Below are 14494 nucleotides of genomic sequence, written 5' to 3'. Positions count from 1 at the left end.
GAAAAATTAGCGGCAGGAGGGGGAAAGCCGAAAAAGACACAACCAGCGGTAATCGGGGTGCACCCAGGTGAGAAGAAAGTTACTTCGAAGAACGTTCCAAGTCCAGGAAAGTTAGGGGAATCTGGACGGCTCTCCTTCTCTCCGCCCCGTTTTTCCCTTCAAGTGTCTGCAGAGTCCTGGAGTTGGTTCTGCGCTGTCCGTCCTTCTTGGTGTCTCGCGTCTCCCGGGCGAGCCGGTTTCAGTCCCGGGGCGAAGGAGCGCGCATGGAGGGCCCCATGGGCAGAGGTGGGTCGTGGCCGCTGCCGAGGAGCGTTGGGGCCGATTCCGGCGCCTCTGTAACTTGACACACTAGCTGCGGCTGAACGGATCGGATGAGCAATCCGTGCTACTTCCCAAACTAATCTCTCCCACCTCCCTCCCTCCTCCTCCTCCTCCCCTCTTCTCCTCCACCTCCTGCGGGGCCGACGGTTTGGATTTATTTATTTATGCAAACTCGCCCGGGGTGGGGGGCGTGGTGTGCTGGGCCCGCCGCCCCAACTCGCCGGCCCGGGAGCCCCTCTCCCGCGCTCCCTGTCCCCTTTGAAGTGACACTTGGGGTTATTTATAGGCAGGAAGGGGGTGTGGAGTGGGGTGTGGAGTGGAGCGGGGGCTTTACTTCTCTCCCTTTCTCCGGATTCACACCGAGGGACCTCTGCCTTCCACCAAAGTCAGGGGCCAGGATCACTCTGCTTTCCGAAAAGTTGGCAAAGGCAGCCTTAGGGATCCTCCAAGGAGCGTGGCTGTGTTCTTGTCGGGCACCTGGATGGATTTCTAGATCTTCAGCAGGACGATCTAAATCCCTTCGGCCACCATTGCTCCCACCCCCAGGTGTCTTGGGTCTCATCCCCTCCCTCTCACCCCCAATCAGTTTCACATTGTGTTCTGTACCTCCTGCGCCCTGCAGCCCCAAGCCTTTGGTGGGGGCTCATTCCACCTACTACATCTTTAACATCTTTACTCTGGGGTGAAAAGTCAGCCCTCCAGGGGGCAGCGGAACTGACCTTCTTTTCTCTCTTTCAGGACCAAGACATAACAAGGTACAGGAGAATAAAACTGAGCAGAAAGGTTCATTCCAAGGTATCAGAGAGTCAGGTCCTGATTCCTCTCCTTCCTGCCTGGCACTGATCTGAGACCCACTCCATCCCTCTGCCATCAGAACAGCCTGCCCAAACAGCCCAGCCATCGAAGGAAGGTGAGCACTTCTTACACGCACTCAGACTCCCTCCCGGTGCAAGGGTCCTTCGCTACCCCCGCTCCCTCCTGCAGTCATTTCTTAGGCTCTGGTCAAGAAAAACTGGTGGCTGGAGGGCATTTTGTAGTTTCCTCTCTTGTCACCTCCCCCACTTTAAGTAACGTTGTATCCCAGGACCTTATCTCCCTGCGCCTCTTGACATTCCTGCAAATGAGGTGGTGGGACTGAGTTCCTGGAGAAAGCCCACCTCCCAGGAACAGTGGGCAGGGGATGAAAGGCTGGCCTTTGGGATGTGAACTGCGGGTGGGGGTGACAAGAGTGTTGTGATTCCATTTTAGAATAACAGCTGTGCCAACTTCACATTGTATATATTGACTTGGTGGAGCCCGATATATAACAGAGTATCAGGGCACACCTCACAGTGTGGCACATCTATTACTCATACGTAATCCATGCTATAGCCTCGTCCGCTGGGTCAGTCAGCCACATGGAGGACTACAGGGACAGAAAGTGATGCTGTGGAAAGCGCTGGTGGCCAGGAGTTCCAGGTCAGTGCCAGCTCTAGCATTTCCTTGATGTGGGAAACCCATGTTTCCCCACCCGTGATGGATGTCTCCACTGGGCTGTGCACGCAATCCCTGAGAGAACACGCTGGTGTTGGAGACCACCAGGGGGCGCCAGAGAATTTCTGCACTAAGGTTAAGTGCCAGAGATTGGGGGACTTGGATCCTCTACCTCCACCCCCACCCCACCCCCAGACAAGTGGGAATGGAGGGACTGAACCTGGGGGGGGGCTAGTTTCATTCCTTCCGCCTTCCACAGGCTGAGCTTTCCCCTTTCAGGACTTAAGGAGCTCTCAGGAATGCTAAGGCAGTGAAAACACTGATTTGGGGCTGGAGCATCCTCCGTGGCTGGAAACAAGGAAGGACGTGCAGTGCTAGCCTGACCCAAGCATCCCAACAGATATGTCTGAGCCTTGGGGGCTTCCAGGGGACTCTAGAGTCAGAGAAACCTGGGTCTAAATCACAGTTGTGTCAAGCTTGGGGAACTTAATGAGGTGATGCCTGTAAAGCTCTCAACGGTGCCTGAAACCGAGCAGGCTCTCAGAAATGGCATCTGCTTCTTTAGGATTCAGGGTTGCTCGTCCCAGCCAAGATGCAGCCACTTCTGGGCTCCCAGTTGTGAAACAGAAAGAAATGTCAGTCCCAAGAGAAAGCAAATGAGTCACAGTCTCCATTTTCCCATGACTGGGGGTAGTAGCTGAGTGGGGGGCCCTATCCCCAGATGTCCCTTCCCTTCTCCCTGTATGTTCTGGGGAATTCCGCCTTCCAGTGAAGCATTGCCTACCACAGGCACAGAGGAACTGGGCTTATCTTGAATGCTCTTTCTGCAGAAGTGGGGGCTGGGACCCAGGGACACAGGGCTGAAAAGACCCTACTTTCCAGGAGCTCGAAATCCAGTGGGGAAGATTGGATATGTGCAAAAACAATGGCCACATGAAGCAGAACAGTGAAAATCCACAAAACAGTGCACAGGCCACAAGAAAGTGCTTTGGGGATTCCCAGGAAGAAGGGCAGGGGTCCCGTAGCTCAGGAAGAATTTCTTGTTTGTACCAAGAAGAAGGCTTTCAACGTTAACCCAAAGACTTTGAACTTGCTCTGTGGCCATGCTTCTACTCCTAGAGAAAAAGAGATATTCTGGGTACCCGGATAGAGAGTTAAGAAAAAAATGCTCCTATGCACATAGGCTGTGCTGTTCATTAAGTATTTTCTGTGTTTTTCTGCTTCCCCATATTTGCTCCTGCTGGACTCTCTGTCAGAACGTCCACCCTTCGCTCATCAGCTCTCTGCACCTGAAAATCCTGTCATTCACCCACAAACTCCACTTCTTTTCTCCTTGTTTGGGGCTTTGACAGCGTCGACCTCACACTTCCTGAACCTGTTACCATCCTGGATTCTGAGAGCCCACTGCTTTGTCTACTCCTGTCCCTCCGGCCTGATTTTTAGTCCTTCCTGAAGACTCCTCTTCCTCTCCCTGGGTCAAAATGGGGGTTATGTCTCCTCAGGACAGTCACAGAGACTCTGCTCGGCTGTGCTCCCACAGCTCTTAATCTGACTGCACATCAGAATCACCCATAGAGGCCACAGGAGTGTGGATCCCTGTTGTTTTATCTCCAGAGCCTATTCTCACTTCTCCCCATAACTGTGGCTCAGTTTCCCCTAGGGGACCCCTTACTCCCAGTCCATGTGGCTCTGATGGGACTGACCCCATGCCCGACTCTTATCTTCTAAGATTGGGAAGGGCTTTTTAAGAGAGTACCAACCAGAGCTGCAGGAGGCATCTTGCCACAATTCATAAAGATCTTACCTGAACATGAAGCGAGCATGGAGGCAAGCAGAGGTGCAGAGAGACTGAGTCCTGAAGATGTTATTTAAACTCCTGGATCAAATTGTGCCTGAAGTTCATCCATGCCTGCACTTTTCAATTACAGGAGTCATTTTTGCTCAAGCTAGTTTGAGTTGGGTGTCTTCTCTCACAAGTAAAAGAACCTAGAGTCACAGATAAGGGCTCCCCACCTTAGAGAGTGAGTCAGAAACTTTATGGTCAGAGTAGGGGCACAGGGAATCCCAGTCTCCCATCCTGTTTATAGAAGATCCCTGACACTTTGGGGTGTGCATGCAAGGTAGAAAGTCACTGCGCTGAGCACTTCTCCTGGGGTGAACGTGTCCCTCCCAAGCTCCGGTTTCTGTCTTGTTGATGATGACTATCCAGTGTGAACCCACAGCCCATGCCCAGCACTCCTCACCCACCTCCAGCTGCTTCCTGGCAGCTCCGTTAAGGGCTCCCCTCCCCACCAGCTCTCCTCATACTCAGTGTCCCCTGTTCTTCCTCCCTGTCATTCCCCTGGTGTGTGGCATTGGCATCATCCTGCTGCTCAGGCTGGATGGGTGCCTTCTCCTTCGCCCTTACATCCTTCATCCATTTGGGACCAAGTCCTGTCAATTCCATCTCCTTAGTTTCTTTCAGATCTGTTCCTCCTCTTGGATTCCTCTCCTCCCACTGCCTGTCCCATGCCTAGCATCTAAGCTGACCCAACTTTCCCGCATAATAGTGAAACCGAGCCCAAGGTGGCCTGGCCCGGGACCTGCCAGAACATTCCCCATGCACTGCACACTCCCTGTTGCTTACTTCTCTCCCAGGCTTTATGATGGCTGGCACAGACAGCGCTCCTCCCAGCTCTGTTTCTGACTTTTGCATGTAGCGAGCAACGAGATAGAAGGGGCCTGGGCCCCCGGTGGCTTTGTGGGATTGAGTTGCCAGACAAGCCTAGACTTCCATGTGAAGGAGAGTAACCTGTCTCATTTGAGCCACTGTTATTCTGGTCTGTCTTGTGTCACCTAAACCATGTCCTATGACCTGTGGCTGCCCTCTCCCCTAGGCTGTGAGTTTCTAGAGAGCAGGGGTCAACTGTGGTTATCTCTGTATGCTCAGCACTCGGCACAGTGTAGATGCCCAAGAGATGACGTTTGAGTGAATGCACAAAGGAGTGGACGACAGATAAGCTCTGGTTCCTGCTCTCTCCCAGCCGTATTGCTTACCTTGTGCTGCTGCTTCCTCTTTCGTAAGATTTAGGGCGAGGGAGGGAAAGGAGAACTGGGATGGATAAGGCCTTCCCAGCTCGAAAATTCATCCACTCAGTGAATATTTATGGAGTGCTTTCTGTTGCCAGGCCCCCAGCTGGTGCTGGGGACACGACTGTGCCACATGGGAGGCTTGTGGTGGAGGTGCACAGGGACAGTGCTACAATGCAGGTCATGGGGGCTGCTTGGGGAGTGCAAAAGAGGAGCCCCTCCTAAGCTTGGGGTGTGAGGCCTGAAGGGTGAGCCGAGTTAGTCAGATACTGCAGTGTGGGGAGGGCTTGCTCAGCAGAAGGATCTGCCTGTGCAAAGGCCCAGAGGTAAGAAGGAGCATGGCACTGTGGGGAAACTGTGAGTGGCTCACCGTGCTTGAAATACACAGCGTGGAGGAGTGAGGGCTTAGGGTGAAGAGGCAAGCAAGGCCTGGGCAAGATGAGAGGTTTGGACTCTGTCCTGAGGGCGAAGGGTACCCCTGTGCTGGGTATTGGAAGCTACTGACCCATCTCCCAAAGAGCATGAGCTGAGGTCTGGGTAGAGAAACGGGGAGCAAGACAGTTCTCTTGGGCTCCAGCCGTCAATCCTGCCTTTGCACAAGCTTTGAATGAAACGTCTGCCCCGGCTAGAGTACAGTAGCATGCAGTGTCTCCAGGGAGAGTGCTTTGGGGTTTGGGGGCCAGCCGAGGGCCCCCACTTGGAGCTGCAGATCAGAAATTTGGAAATGCCTTTTCCTGAGTCTCCACTTCCTTCCCACACAGCCACGCCAATCAGTTCACCGGCTGTGGCTGCAGAGCAGGGGATGGGGGTCAAGGGGCAGGGGCTGCAGATGTGCGGGGGAGGGCCAACCAGCCCAGGGGGCCCTGGGAGCCTTGTTAACTGGGGCCAAAACAAACTCTCTCATTAAGTAGAGAGCGGAGCCAGGTGCGGAGGCTGCACTGATGACATCGCCAGGGGCCCCTTCAAGCCAGCCGCAGGGCTTGGAGGCGTTTGGGCGCACGTGGTTTCGGGCCATGATCGACTGTGTGCATGTCTAGGGGTGGGTGTGACCCCAGCTGCCATCTAGCTAGACTCACTGCGTATACTCGCCTTTATCTGCTATTGTGTTTCGGTGCACGTGACGTCATGCTCATTTCTGCATCCACGCACGAGAAGGCATGTGCAAGGGAGTGCAAATGCCATGGCTGACCAGAGCTGCCCAACAGTGCCGGTGGGCTGTCTCCAAGCCATTCCCCGTGTGTGTGTGTGTGTGTGTGTATGCGAGCATGTGTGCATGTGCCCAGAAAGGGGTGTGTGCTGACCTCGTGTGTATAATCGGCTTTGGTCCAGATGTGCGTACAGGAACACGTGCCTGCTTCTGAGCAGTTGGGGTCCCGAACTGTCTTGGAGTGAGTGTGGCTGTGACCAAGGACAGTACTGCAGTCCTCTGTAGCTGCATAGCAAACCACCCCGAGACTTAGTGCCCTCAACAGGATGATTTACTGTTTCTTACAATTCTGGGAGTTGATAGGGTTCAGCGGAGTGGTTCTTCTGTTCCATGGAGTCGTGGCTGTGTTGGGGAAGCTTGGCACAGGCTCGTCTGGGGCTGCAACATTCTAGATGGCCTCTCCTTCTCCAGGGGCCACTCTACGTGGCTTCTCATCATTCCAGAGTCTTTACAGCCTGGTGGCTGTCTTTCAAAGGGAGAATTCCAATAGGACAACCCCAGTGAGCAAGTGCTTATGATGCCTCTGCTTGGATGACACTTGCTCATGTCCAACATGTAGCCCAAACAAGTCACATGGCCAAGGCCAGATACATGTGGGCGGGGACTACCCAAGAGGCTGATCCAGGAGGTGTGGTCCCTTGGAAGCCACAGATGTAACTGTCTCCCCCAGTCTGAGACAAATGTTTGGTAGGACCTGCTATAAGTTCATTTGACTCGTAAAAGTAGGATTTGGGGCATATTGTGTTTGCAAAGGCCATGCCCAACTGTCCACCCTAGTGCCCAGACCTTCCCTAGACCAGTAACTGGAGGCTCCAAGCAGCCCACATCCCTCTGGTCTCTGGTGGTCCAAGAATAACTCAGCAGACTTCTCCTACGTGGCATCATTCCATCACCGGGCAGATGCAGCTCGGGGACCCATTTTCTGCTCACTTGGAGGCTGTTCTGAGTGGTTTCGGGAACTGGCTCCACTGTTTACTGACAGTGTGACTTTGGACAAATAATGTCACCTCTCTGCACCTGGTTTTAAAATCCAAAATCTGGTGAGAACACGTCCTATCTCGTAGGGCCATCATGAGGATTGGATGCAGTGGTCATGCTAAGCGCCACGTCAGCACTCAACACGAGACCATCATTGCCACTATAATACTGCAGAGATTTGGGGATGCATGACAAAGACCAAACAAAAGTCCATACCTCCCCTCAAATCCTGTGTTCCTACTGCTGAGAGGAGGGATGGTGGAGGTCACTGACCCATCATTCTGTCCACACCTATTACTGAGCTCCTGGGTGGAAACAAAACCCAGAGTCAGTGCTCACAGGGTCTGCAATCTCATGGGGCCTCTGTAGGGACCTACGTGCCATGCCAGGCAGCATGAGCAGAAGGCCAAAAATACAGACAGATGAGTGACTTGGGATTTGGAGAAGAGGAGATGGATGGAGACTTGGATTTGGGGAGAAGATGCAGGAAGTGTTCCTGGAGGAGGTGAGTCCTGAGCAGGGTTCTGGAGCATGGAAGGATCCAGATTTTTAAAAAGGGCTGAGAGGATAGAACAGAACTTCCAAACTCTTGTGGTTGATTTTTGCCAGGGATGTATCACGTGATCCCCTGGGCCCCAATAGCCCCAACCATCTGTGTCTTCCATCTCTTTCTTCTCGGGTGGCAGGGGCAGGTCATGTTTGGCATACATACAAACACTCCCATTCCCATGCCATGGGCAGACATTACTAATCAATTACAGAACACCACTACACACACACCCCTTAGGCTTCTCAAACCAGGAAGCTATTATCAACCAGCCGAGGTTAGTGCTTGGGGTGAAAACATTCTGCTGACTCAGGTTAAGTTGAAATAAAGCACCATCTTTGAAACCTCGAAACTCTGAGTCCTGGCCTCTCCATGTGCAAACTGCATGGCTTTCAGTGTCTTTACCCCTCTGGATCTCAGCCTCCCGCCGGGGGCAGGGGAATGTTAATTCCTATTCAGAGGAACCTGGGAGCCTCAAATGAGATCATGTGTGTGAGGCTCTAATACAGTACAAAATCCATAAGAGATGATGATGACGATCGTGCCACTGACAGACGTCAGAAACCATGAGCAAAGGCATCCATTTGGGTCCCATTTGCAGCTTTTTGGAGTAAGAACAATCAGTTGAGGGGTGGGAGTGAGGGGCAGACCCTCTGAGCTGTCAGCTGTGAACACAGGGCTCAGAATCTGGGCCTCGGCACGGGGAGGGCGGAAGGGCATCCCGAGCATGTGCTTGGAGGAGCAGCCCAGGATTTGGGCTCTCCCTGATGGGGGGAAGAGCTGTCAGAAAGACAAGCAACTGCGGGTGAAGAGACAGATGTTTCTGGTTGATGACAGATGGGTAAGGAAGAGCACAATTAGTTTACTGAAGCCGATTCCTGTTTACCAGCATCTGGGAGCTGCAAGTTATGGTGTCATGTCTCTGGGTGCTCAACTGTTCCCCGCCCTCTGCCACTCCCACCAGCCACCCCTGCCACCACCGTGACAGTCTTCGTCTTGACCGTGGAGCTCAGTCATCGAGTCTTCCCTTAGGAGCAGCTCTCCTGGTGTGAAGTGGGGAGTATCCCTATGCCTTGCCCAGAAGAAACTTGGTAAATCCCCCAAGTCTCCACGAGCATATGGCACCTGCAGAAACTGCACAGAGAGGTCAGAGTGTGGTCCAAGGTCACACAGCACACTAGTGCAGAGCCAGAGCTGGGCCAGGCCTCTTCTCTACCAGGCATTGCACAGCCCCCAAGTTTAAGCCTATCCCAGTGTCTGCACTGCAGCCAATGGCCAGTAAATCCAGAGGATGCTTTGCCCTCTAGTTCCTTTTCCCGCAGTAGCTATGAACGCAGAACTGCCTGGAACATTACTCCTGTAAACCTCATTACGAAGGCCTTTTTTCCTTTCTCTTTTTCCTAAAGCCTGTAGCTTTGTTAAGGTTATTTCTGAAGTTGGAGAGAGAAATGCCCTGTTTGTCTTTCCTACACACCCCACCCTCCATCAGGAAATGAGGGGTCTTGCTTTCTTTGAGCAATTCATTCCTGACATGAGCTCGCTGCTGACAGTCAGGTCGGCTGTGGTTGTGTTAACTTTTGTCTTCCCTCAGCTTTTTAAGGCTCTGGGACAACATCTGGGAACAGATGTTTGCTTGGAGATGGAGCAGGAGTAGGAGGCACTAGGCCAAAAGCAAGGCCCCGCCCCCAGGGAAGGGGGGCAGATGTGCGGAAGGTTGTGGCAGGCTGTGGGTGCTGGGCGAGGGTGGGAGCCTGGCACATCGGAAAGAGCAGCTCCCCTTTGGGGCTGGACACAACGCCTGTCATGCTGGGCCTGCCCAGGGATTAGGGACAGTGCTGCAGAGGTGCTGGACCCAGTTTGCACAACTTCCCTTTTGGTTCCCGTCCTATGGCCAAGGACTAGGAGTACAGCTCCTTGAACATGTCACCTTTCTTGTTTCCCAGAGATGGAAAATTCCTGAAAGTCTGGAGACTTCATCAAATTCAAATTTGTTGAGGTTCCAAATGTGAAGTTCAGGGCTCAGCACCTTATAATTCTCAGGAAAAGAGTAATAATGGTGGTGATGGTGGTGGTGGTGGTGGTGATGGTGGTGATGGTGGTAGTAGAGATGGTGGTGGTGGTGGTGGTGATGATGGTGGTAGAGATGGTGGTGGTGGTAATGGTGGTGGTGATGGTGGTGGTGGTGATGATGGTGGTAGAGATGGTGGTGGTGGTGATGGTGGTGGTGGTGATGATGGTGGTGGTGGTGATGGTGGTAGAGATGGTGGTGGTAGAGATGGTGGTGATGGTGGTGATGGTGGTGGAGATGGTGGCGGTGGTAATGGTGGTGGTGATGGTGGTGGTGGTGATGATGGTGGTAGAGATGGTGGTGGTGGTGGTGATGGTGGTAGAGATGGTGGTGGTAGAGCTGGTGGTGATGGTGGTGGTGGTGGTGGAGATGGTGGCGGTGGTAATGGTGGTGGTGATGGTGGTGGTGGTGATGATGGTGGTAGAGCTGTTGGTGATGGTGGTGATGGTGGTAGAGATGGTGGTGGTAGTGATGGTGGTGATGGTGGTGGTGGTGGTGGAGATGGTGGCGGTGGTAATGGTGGTGGTGATGGTGGTGGTGGTGATGATGGTGGTAGAGATGGTGGTGATGGTGGTAGAGATGGTGGTGGTGGTGGTGGTGGAGATGGTGATGGTGGTGGTGATGATGGTGGTAGAGATGGTGGTGGTGGTGATGGTGGTGGTGGTGGTGGAGGTGATGGTGGTGGTGATGATAGTAGTGAAGGTGATGGTGGTAGCGGAGGTGGTGATGGTGGCGGCGGTGGTGGTAGTTATGGTGGTCATGGTGGAGGTGATGGGAGTAAATGGGATAGGTGAATGTGTATACAAACTAGGATACCCACCTGCTCACCAAATTTCTCCCAGTTGCCACATCTGTACTCAGCACATGACCAAGCTGGACCGATTGCAAGAACACATGTATCTTGCCATTGTGATTGGTCCAAAGGATGAACAAGTCACAACCAATCAGGGACTTTGCTCAGAATTTTCCAATCTGAAGTTGGAAGACAGAAATTCTTTTACTTTTGGGTCACTATGCAGTAAGGATGTAAATCTCTGGCTCACTTGGACAGGGGTCTGTCTGCAGAAGGAGAGAATTAAATGAACAGCAGAGAGAAGCAGGGATAAGAGATGGAGAGAAGGAAAGCATCCTTTTGGCTTTTGGATGTTGAGTGCCCTGGGCATCATTATCCCTGGGATGGTCTTGCCCTTTTGATTTTGGGTGTGTAAACCCTCATCTCTCTGTCTTTTTCTCTCTCTCTTTAAGCTCATTGACTTAGGTTTCTGTCACTTCCTACCAAAGGGCTCCGACGGACCATGAGCAGAAGGTGATCGTGGAGGTGTTTAGATGATCACATGAGAGGAAGCCTAACAGTGATGACAGTAGAGATGACAATGAAAATAGCAAAGACAACATCAGTGTTGGAGGTGGCTATGGTGATGAACTGCTGCTCATATCAGAGGTCATGGTAAACGTGGTTTACATCAGATGGTGACATCAATGGGAATGATAGTGGTGATGATGGTGGTGGTCATGTGATCGATCATGAGAATCAAGGTGAAGAGGCTAAGGCTTTGCCAGCCTAATCTGGGTATATGTCTGAGAAACACAGGTCCAAAAGATTCAAGAAATGACCACAAAGAAATGATGGGTGAAGGAGAACAAATTTTTCCAGAATGTCAAGCGCTGCCCTTTTTCTTAACTCAATAAATCCTAGTTGAACCTGGACCCGGAGAAGAGGGTCACGGATGGTACCCCGTAGAACTTCATAGCTATGTTGGAACCTTCTGGAACAGAAAGACCCAGCATCCCCAACCAGGTCCTTTTGAGAATCCCAGGTTCCTCTAGGGGTTCAGACATCAGGCAAGATGAACTTGGGGTGGGCCAGCAAACATAAGAGATCACTGCATCTTGTGTTTGACCATTTACAGTTTAACTGTGGAGATCTGGGACTATTTGTTCATCATGGTCTACTTGGGGGAAATGAGTTACTTCTGGAGAATAATAGCAACTAATTTTGTTAAGCATTTACTATGTGCCAAGGACTGTTCTAAGTGCTTTATATATATCATCTTGCAGGATGAAATCCTCCCAACTGTACGTATTTCTATTTGCCATGTAACAAATGAGAACACTGAGATGCAGAGAGGTTAAGTAGCTTACCCAAAGCCACATTGTTAAGGAAGACAGGGTGGGAAGCCAGGCGGTCTGGGCTCTGGATCCCATCCCTTGACTCCTACCCCTCTGGGAAATGTGCTCAGGGGGGTTAGGAGCACCAGGAATGCTTCTGGTCCAGGACCTTCTCCAGTGCCTCCCCTTCTATTCTATTTTACCCAAGAAAGCATTTTCCAGAAGGAGGGTCTAAGGCCAATAAGGACAAAGTGTAGTTCTGTGGGTCCCACGGAAAAAGCCACTGGCTTTAGGGGGCTGCCTTGTCGTGCCATTTCCCATGTGGGGAGGAGCTCTGATGGAGGAGAGCTGGGGTATTGGGAAGACACCACCTCTCCCTTGGGGTTTAACTTCTCCTCTCAAATAGAAGGCTCTTGTGAGCAGTAGTGAGCTCTATGTTTCTGCCTCAGGCATAAGACTGTGGCTTTGGGGTCAGACTTTGGGGTATATAATTTTCACTTCACCAAGTTGGGCTGGTAACTATTTCTCTGAGAATCAATTTTCCCCCTTGTAAGGTGTAGACAATAATTCCCATTTCCCATGTTGTTGAGAGCATTCAATGTATAAAGGGTCCAGCCCAGTGCCTGGCATACAGGAAGCGCTCAATAAATGTCAGCCAGTTCTTATATTGATATATCAATTCCCTGGACTTCAGTTTTCTTCTTTCGCATTTCCCTTCTCACTCATGAGCAAGATTTCTGTTCTGCTCTAAGGAGAGAGGCCTAGGAGGGAAGAATCCTGTGGCTCAAGAAACCCAGACCTGACTTTAATACAAGAGGGTCAGTAATGACCCCAGATCCATCTCCCTCCCCCAGAAATTACAGATTCCTGTAGCTGTACTTTTACAAATAAACACATGCCATTTCCACAATGGAAAATTTTCCTTAAAAAAATAAAAAAGAAAGTAAAACACTCTCCTGTCTTTTCCCTGGGCCAAGTAGAACTAAGAAAGATAAATGAAGCCTTCTACACAGACGTAGGAAGTTCCAGCTCCGGCCCCCACCCTGACGTGGTTGGAGCTTTGCTGGAGACTACAGCAGCCTCAGGAGCGAGCACCCATCCCCAGTGCCCCTGGGAGGCCTTTGGGGGCTCTGCAAAGGGTATGTCTCTTTTGGGGGAGGAGGAGGAGGCCACTCCCTTCCTTTTAGTTCTTTTTTTCCTTCTCAGCAATGCCCCCTGCAGGCATCCAAAACCACCGCACTCACTAACCCTATTTAATTCAGCAAGGTTGACCAGGAGTCCGGCACCCCACACCCAGGCCCTGGTCAAATGAAAATATTCAGTTGGTTGAGTGTCTCCCTTTGGCTCAGGTCATGATCTCAGGGATCGAGCCCCACATCAGGCTCCCTGCTCAGAGGGGAGCCTGTTTCTCCCTCTCCCTCTGCTGTTCTCCCTGTTTGTGCTCTCTCTCTCTCTCTCTGTCAAATAAATAAATAAATAAATAAATAAAATCTAAAAGAAAAAAGAAAATATATGTCCCAGATCACCCAGCCAGTAAATGGCAAAGCCAGAACTAGAAGGAAGGCTTTGATATCCTGGCCTAATTTCCTCCCATACCTGCCACTCTCTGCCCCCTCAAAGCACAAACTCCAGACACTCTGACATCAATTTGTTGGTCTGGGCCTGATAAGGAGACCTGAGTCCAGAGTTAGAAGCCACGGGCTCTGTCCAACTACACTTTCGCCCCCAACCCCCCCCATCCCCCTATAGGTCACTACCAGCCCTGAGTCTCCCTTGTCTTCTCTGCAGAAAGGGGTTGCTGCGTGAAGGTCCCAGTACGTAGCAAGGACTCAGTATATATTTTCAAATGCACACAAAAGAAACCATCATTGTTTCACAAGGAAGGATTTGGGGGATATTGATGAATGGATCTGCCTATTCTGAATTTTCCACTTTTTTGGCAATGAACATACATTGCTTCCCTAAGAAAAAAAAATGTTTTAAATAAAATGCAAACAAGATGTCTGTGCTTTCCCACTACATTTCTTTTCCTAGCACTTTTATATGGACACTTTTGTGGGCTGCCCAGACTTGAAAGCAGCTCAAAAATGTTTGGAGTGAATCAGTTAGAAGGCTTTGGGTTGCAATAATGTGACCTAGGATTAGCAGAGCAATGCAGCGCCACCTTCTTGGTTTCAGTGATTGGTTCAAGGATAGACACATGACCCAATCTGGGCCAGTGACCGCTAGGCCCAGGAGCTTGTTTCCCATACTTAGGGAAGCAGAAGCTCCTCTTTTCTGTTGACTTTGAATCCAGGAGCATGTCTCCTGGAGCTGCTGACATCCATCTTACCACAACTGGGAGCCTGAAAACAAAGACAATCAGAAAATGGTAAGTCTGAGAAATGGAAGTGGACCATGACTGCTTCTTAGTGATAATTTGAAACCCTGGAACAAACTGCCCCTAAAGCTGGAGCTGTCTTGGATTTTCAGGAATATGTTCCAAAAATTGTCTTTTTGCCCAAGGCTGATGCACTGGGTTTTCTTTCCCTGGCACCCCAAAGTGTCCTAACTGGTAGAGCATGTGTCTGACTTACCCCACCCCCACACACCTTGGGCTAAAAGCCACTGATTTATTTTGTGCAGGACCCAGACTTTCAATGAGGACATGGTTTCCCTGCCAAATGCTTCCTCCTGGGGGTGTTGAAACATGAGGTCTGTTAAGAAGAAAAAAGATTTGTCT

The 14494-nt window shown here is 51.2% G+C and overlaps 1 long non-coding RNA gene across 1 annotated transcript; it reads left to right on the top strand.

Annotated features, from left to right (window-relative positions):
• The first annotated feature begins 160 nt into the window (after positions 1–160).
• On the top strand, positions 161–13931 carry LOC135364769 (uncharacterized). Its single transcript, XR_010412463.1, has 3 exons — positions 161–285; positions 1060–1231; positions 10909–13931. It is a non-coding gene; the product is annotated as an uncharacterized LOC135364769 (long non-coding RNA).
• The last annotated feature ends 563 nt before the right edge of the window (positions 13932–14494 follow it).

The sequence above is a fragment of the Mirounga angustirostris genome, unplaced genomic scaffold (assembly GCF_029215605.1).
Source record: "Mirounga angustirostris isolate CCGP_5_RB_7025 unplaced genomic scaffold, mMirAng1.0.hap1 SCAF_6, whole genome shotgun sequence".
NCBI classification, from domain to species: Eukaryota; Metazoa; Chordata; class Mammalia; order Carnivora; family Phocidae; genus Mirounga; species Mirounga angustirostris.
Note: the sequence above shows the minus strand (reverse complement) of the source record. Positions and strands in the feature narration are given on the sequence as shown.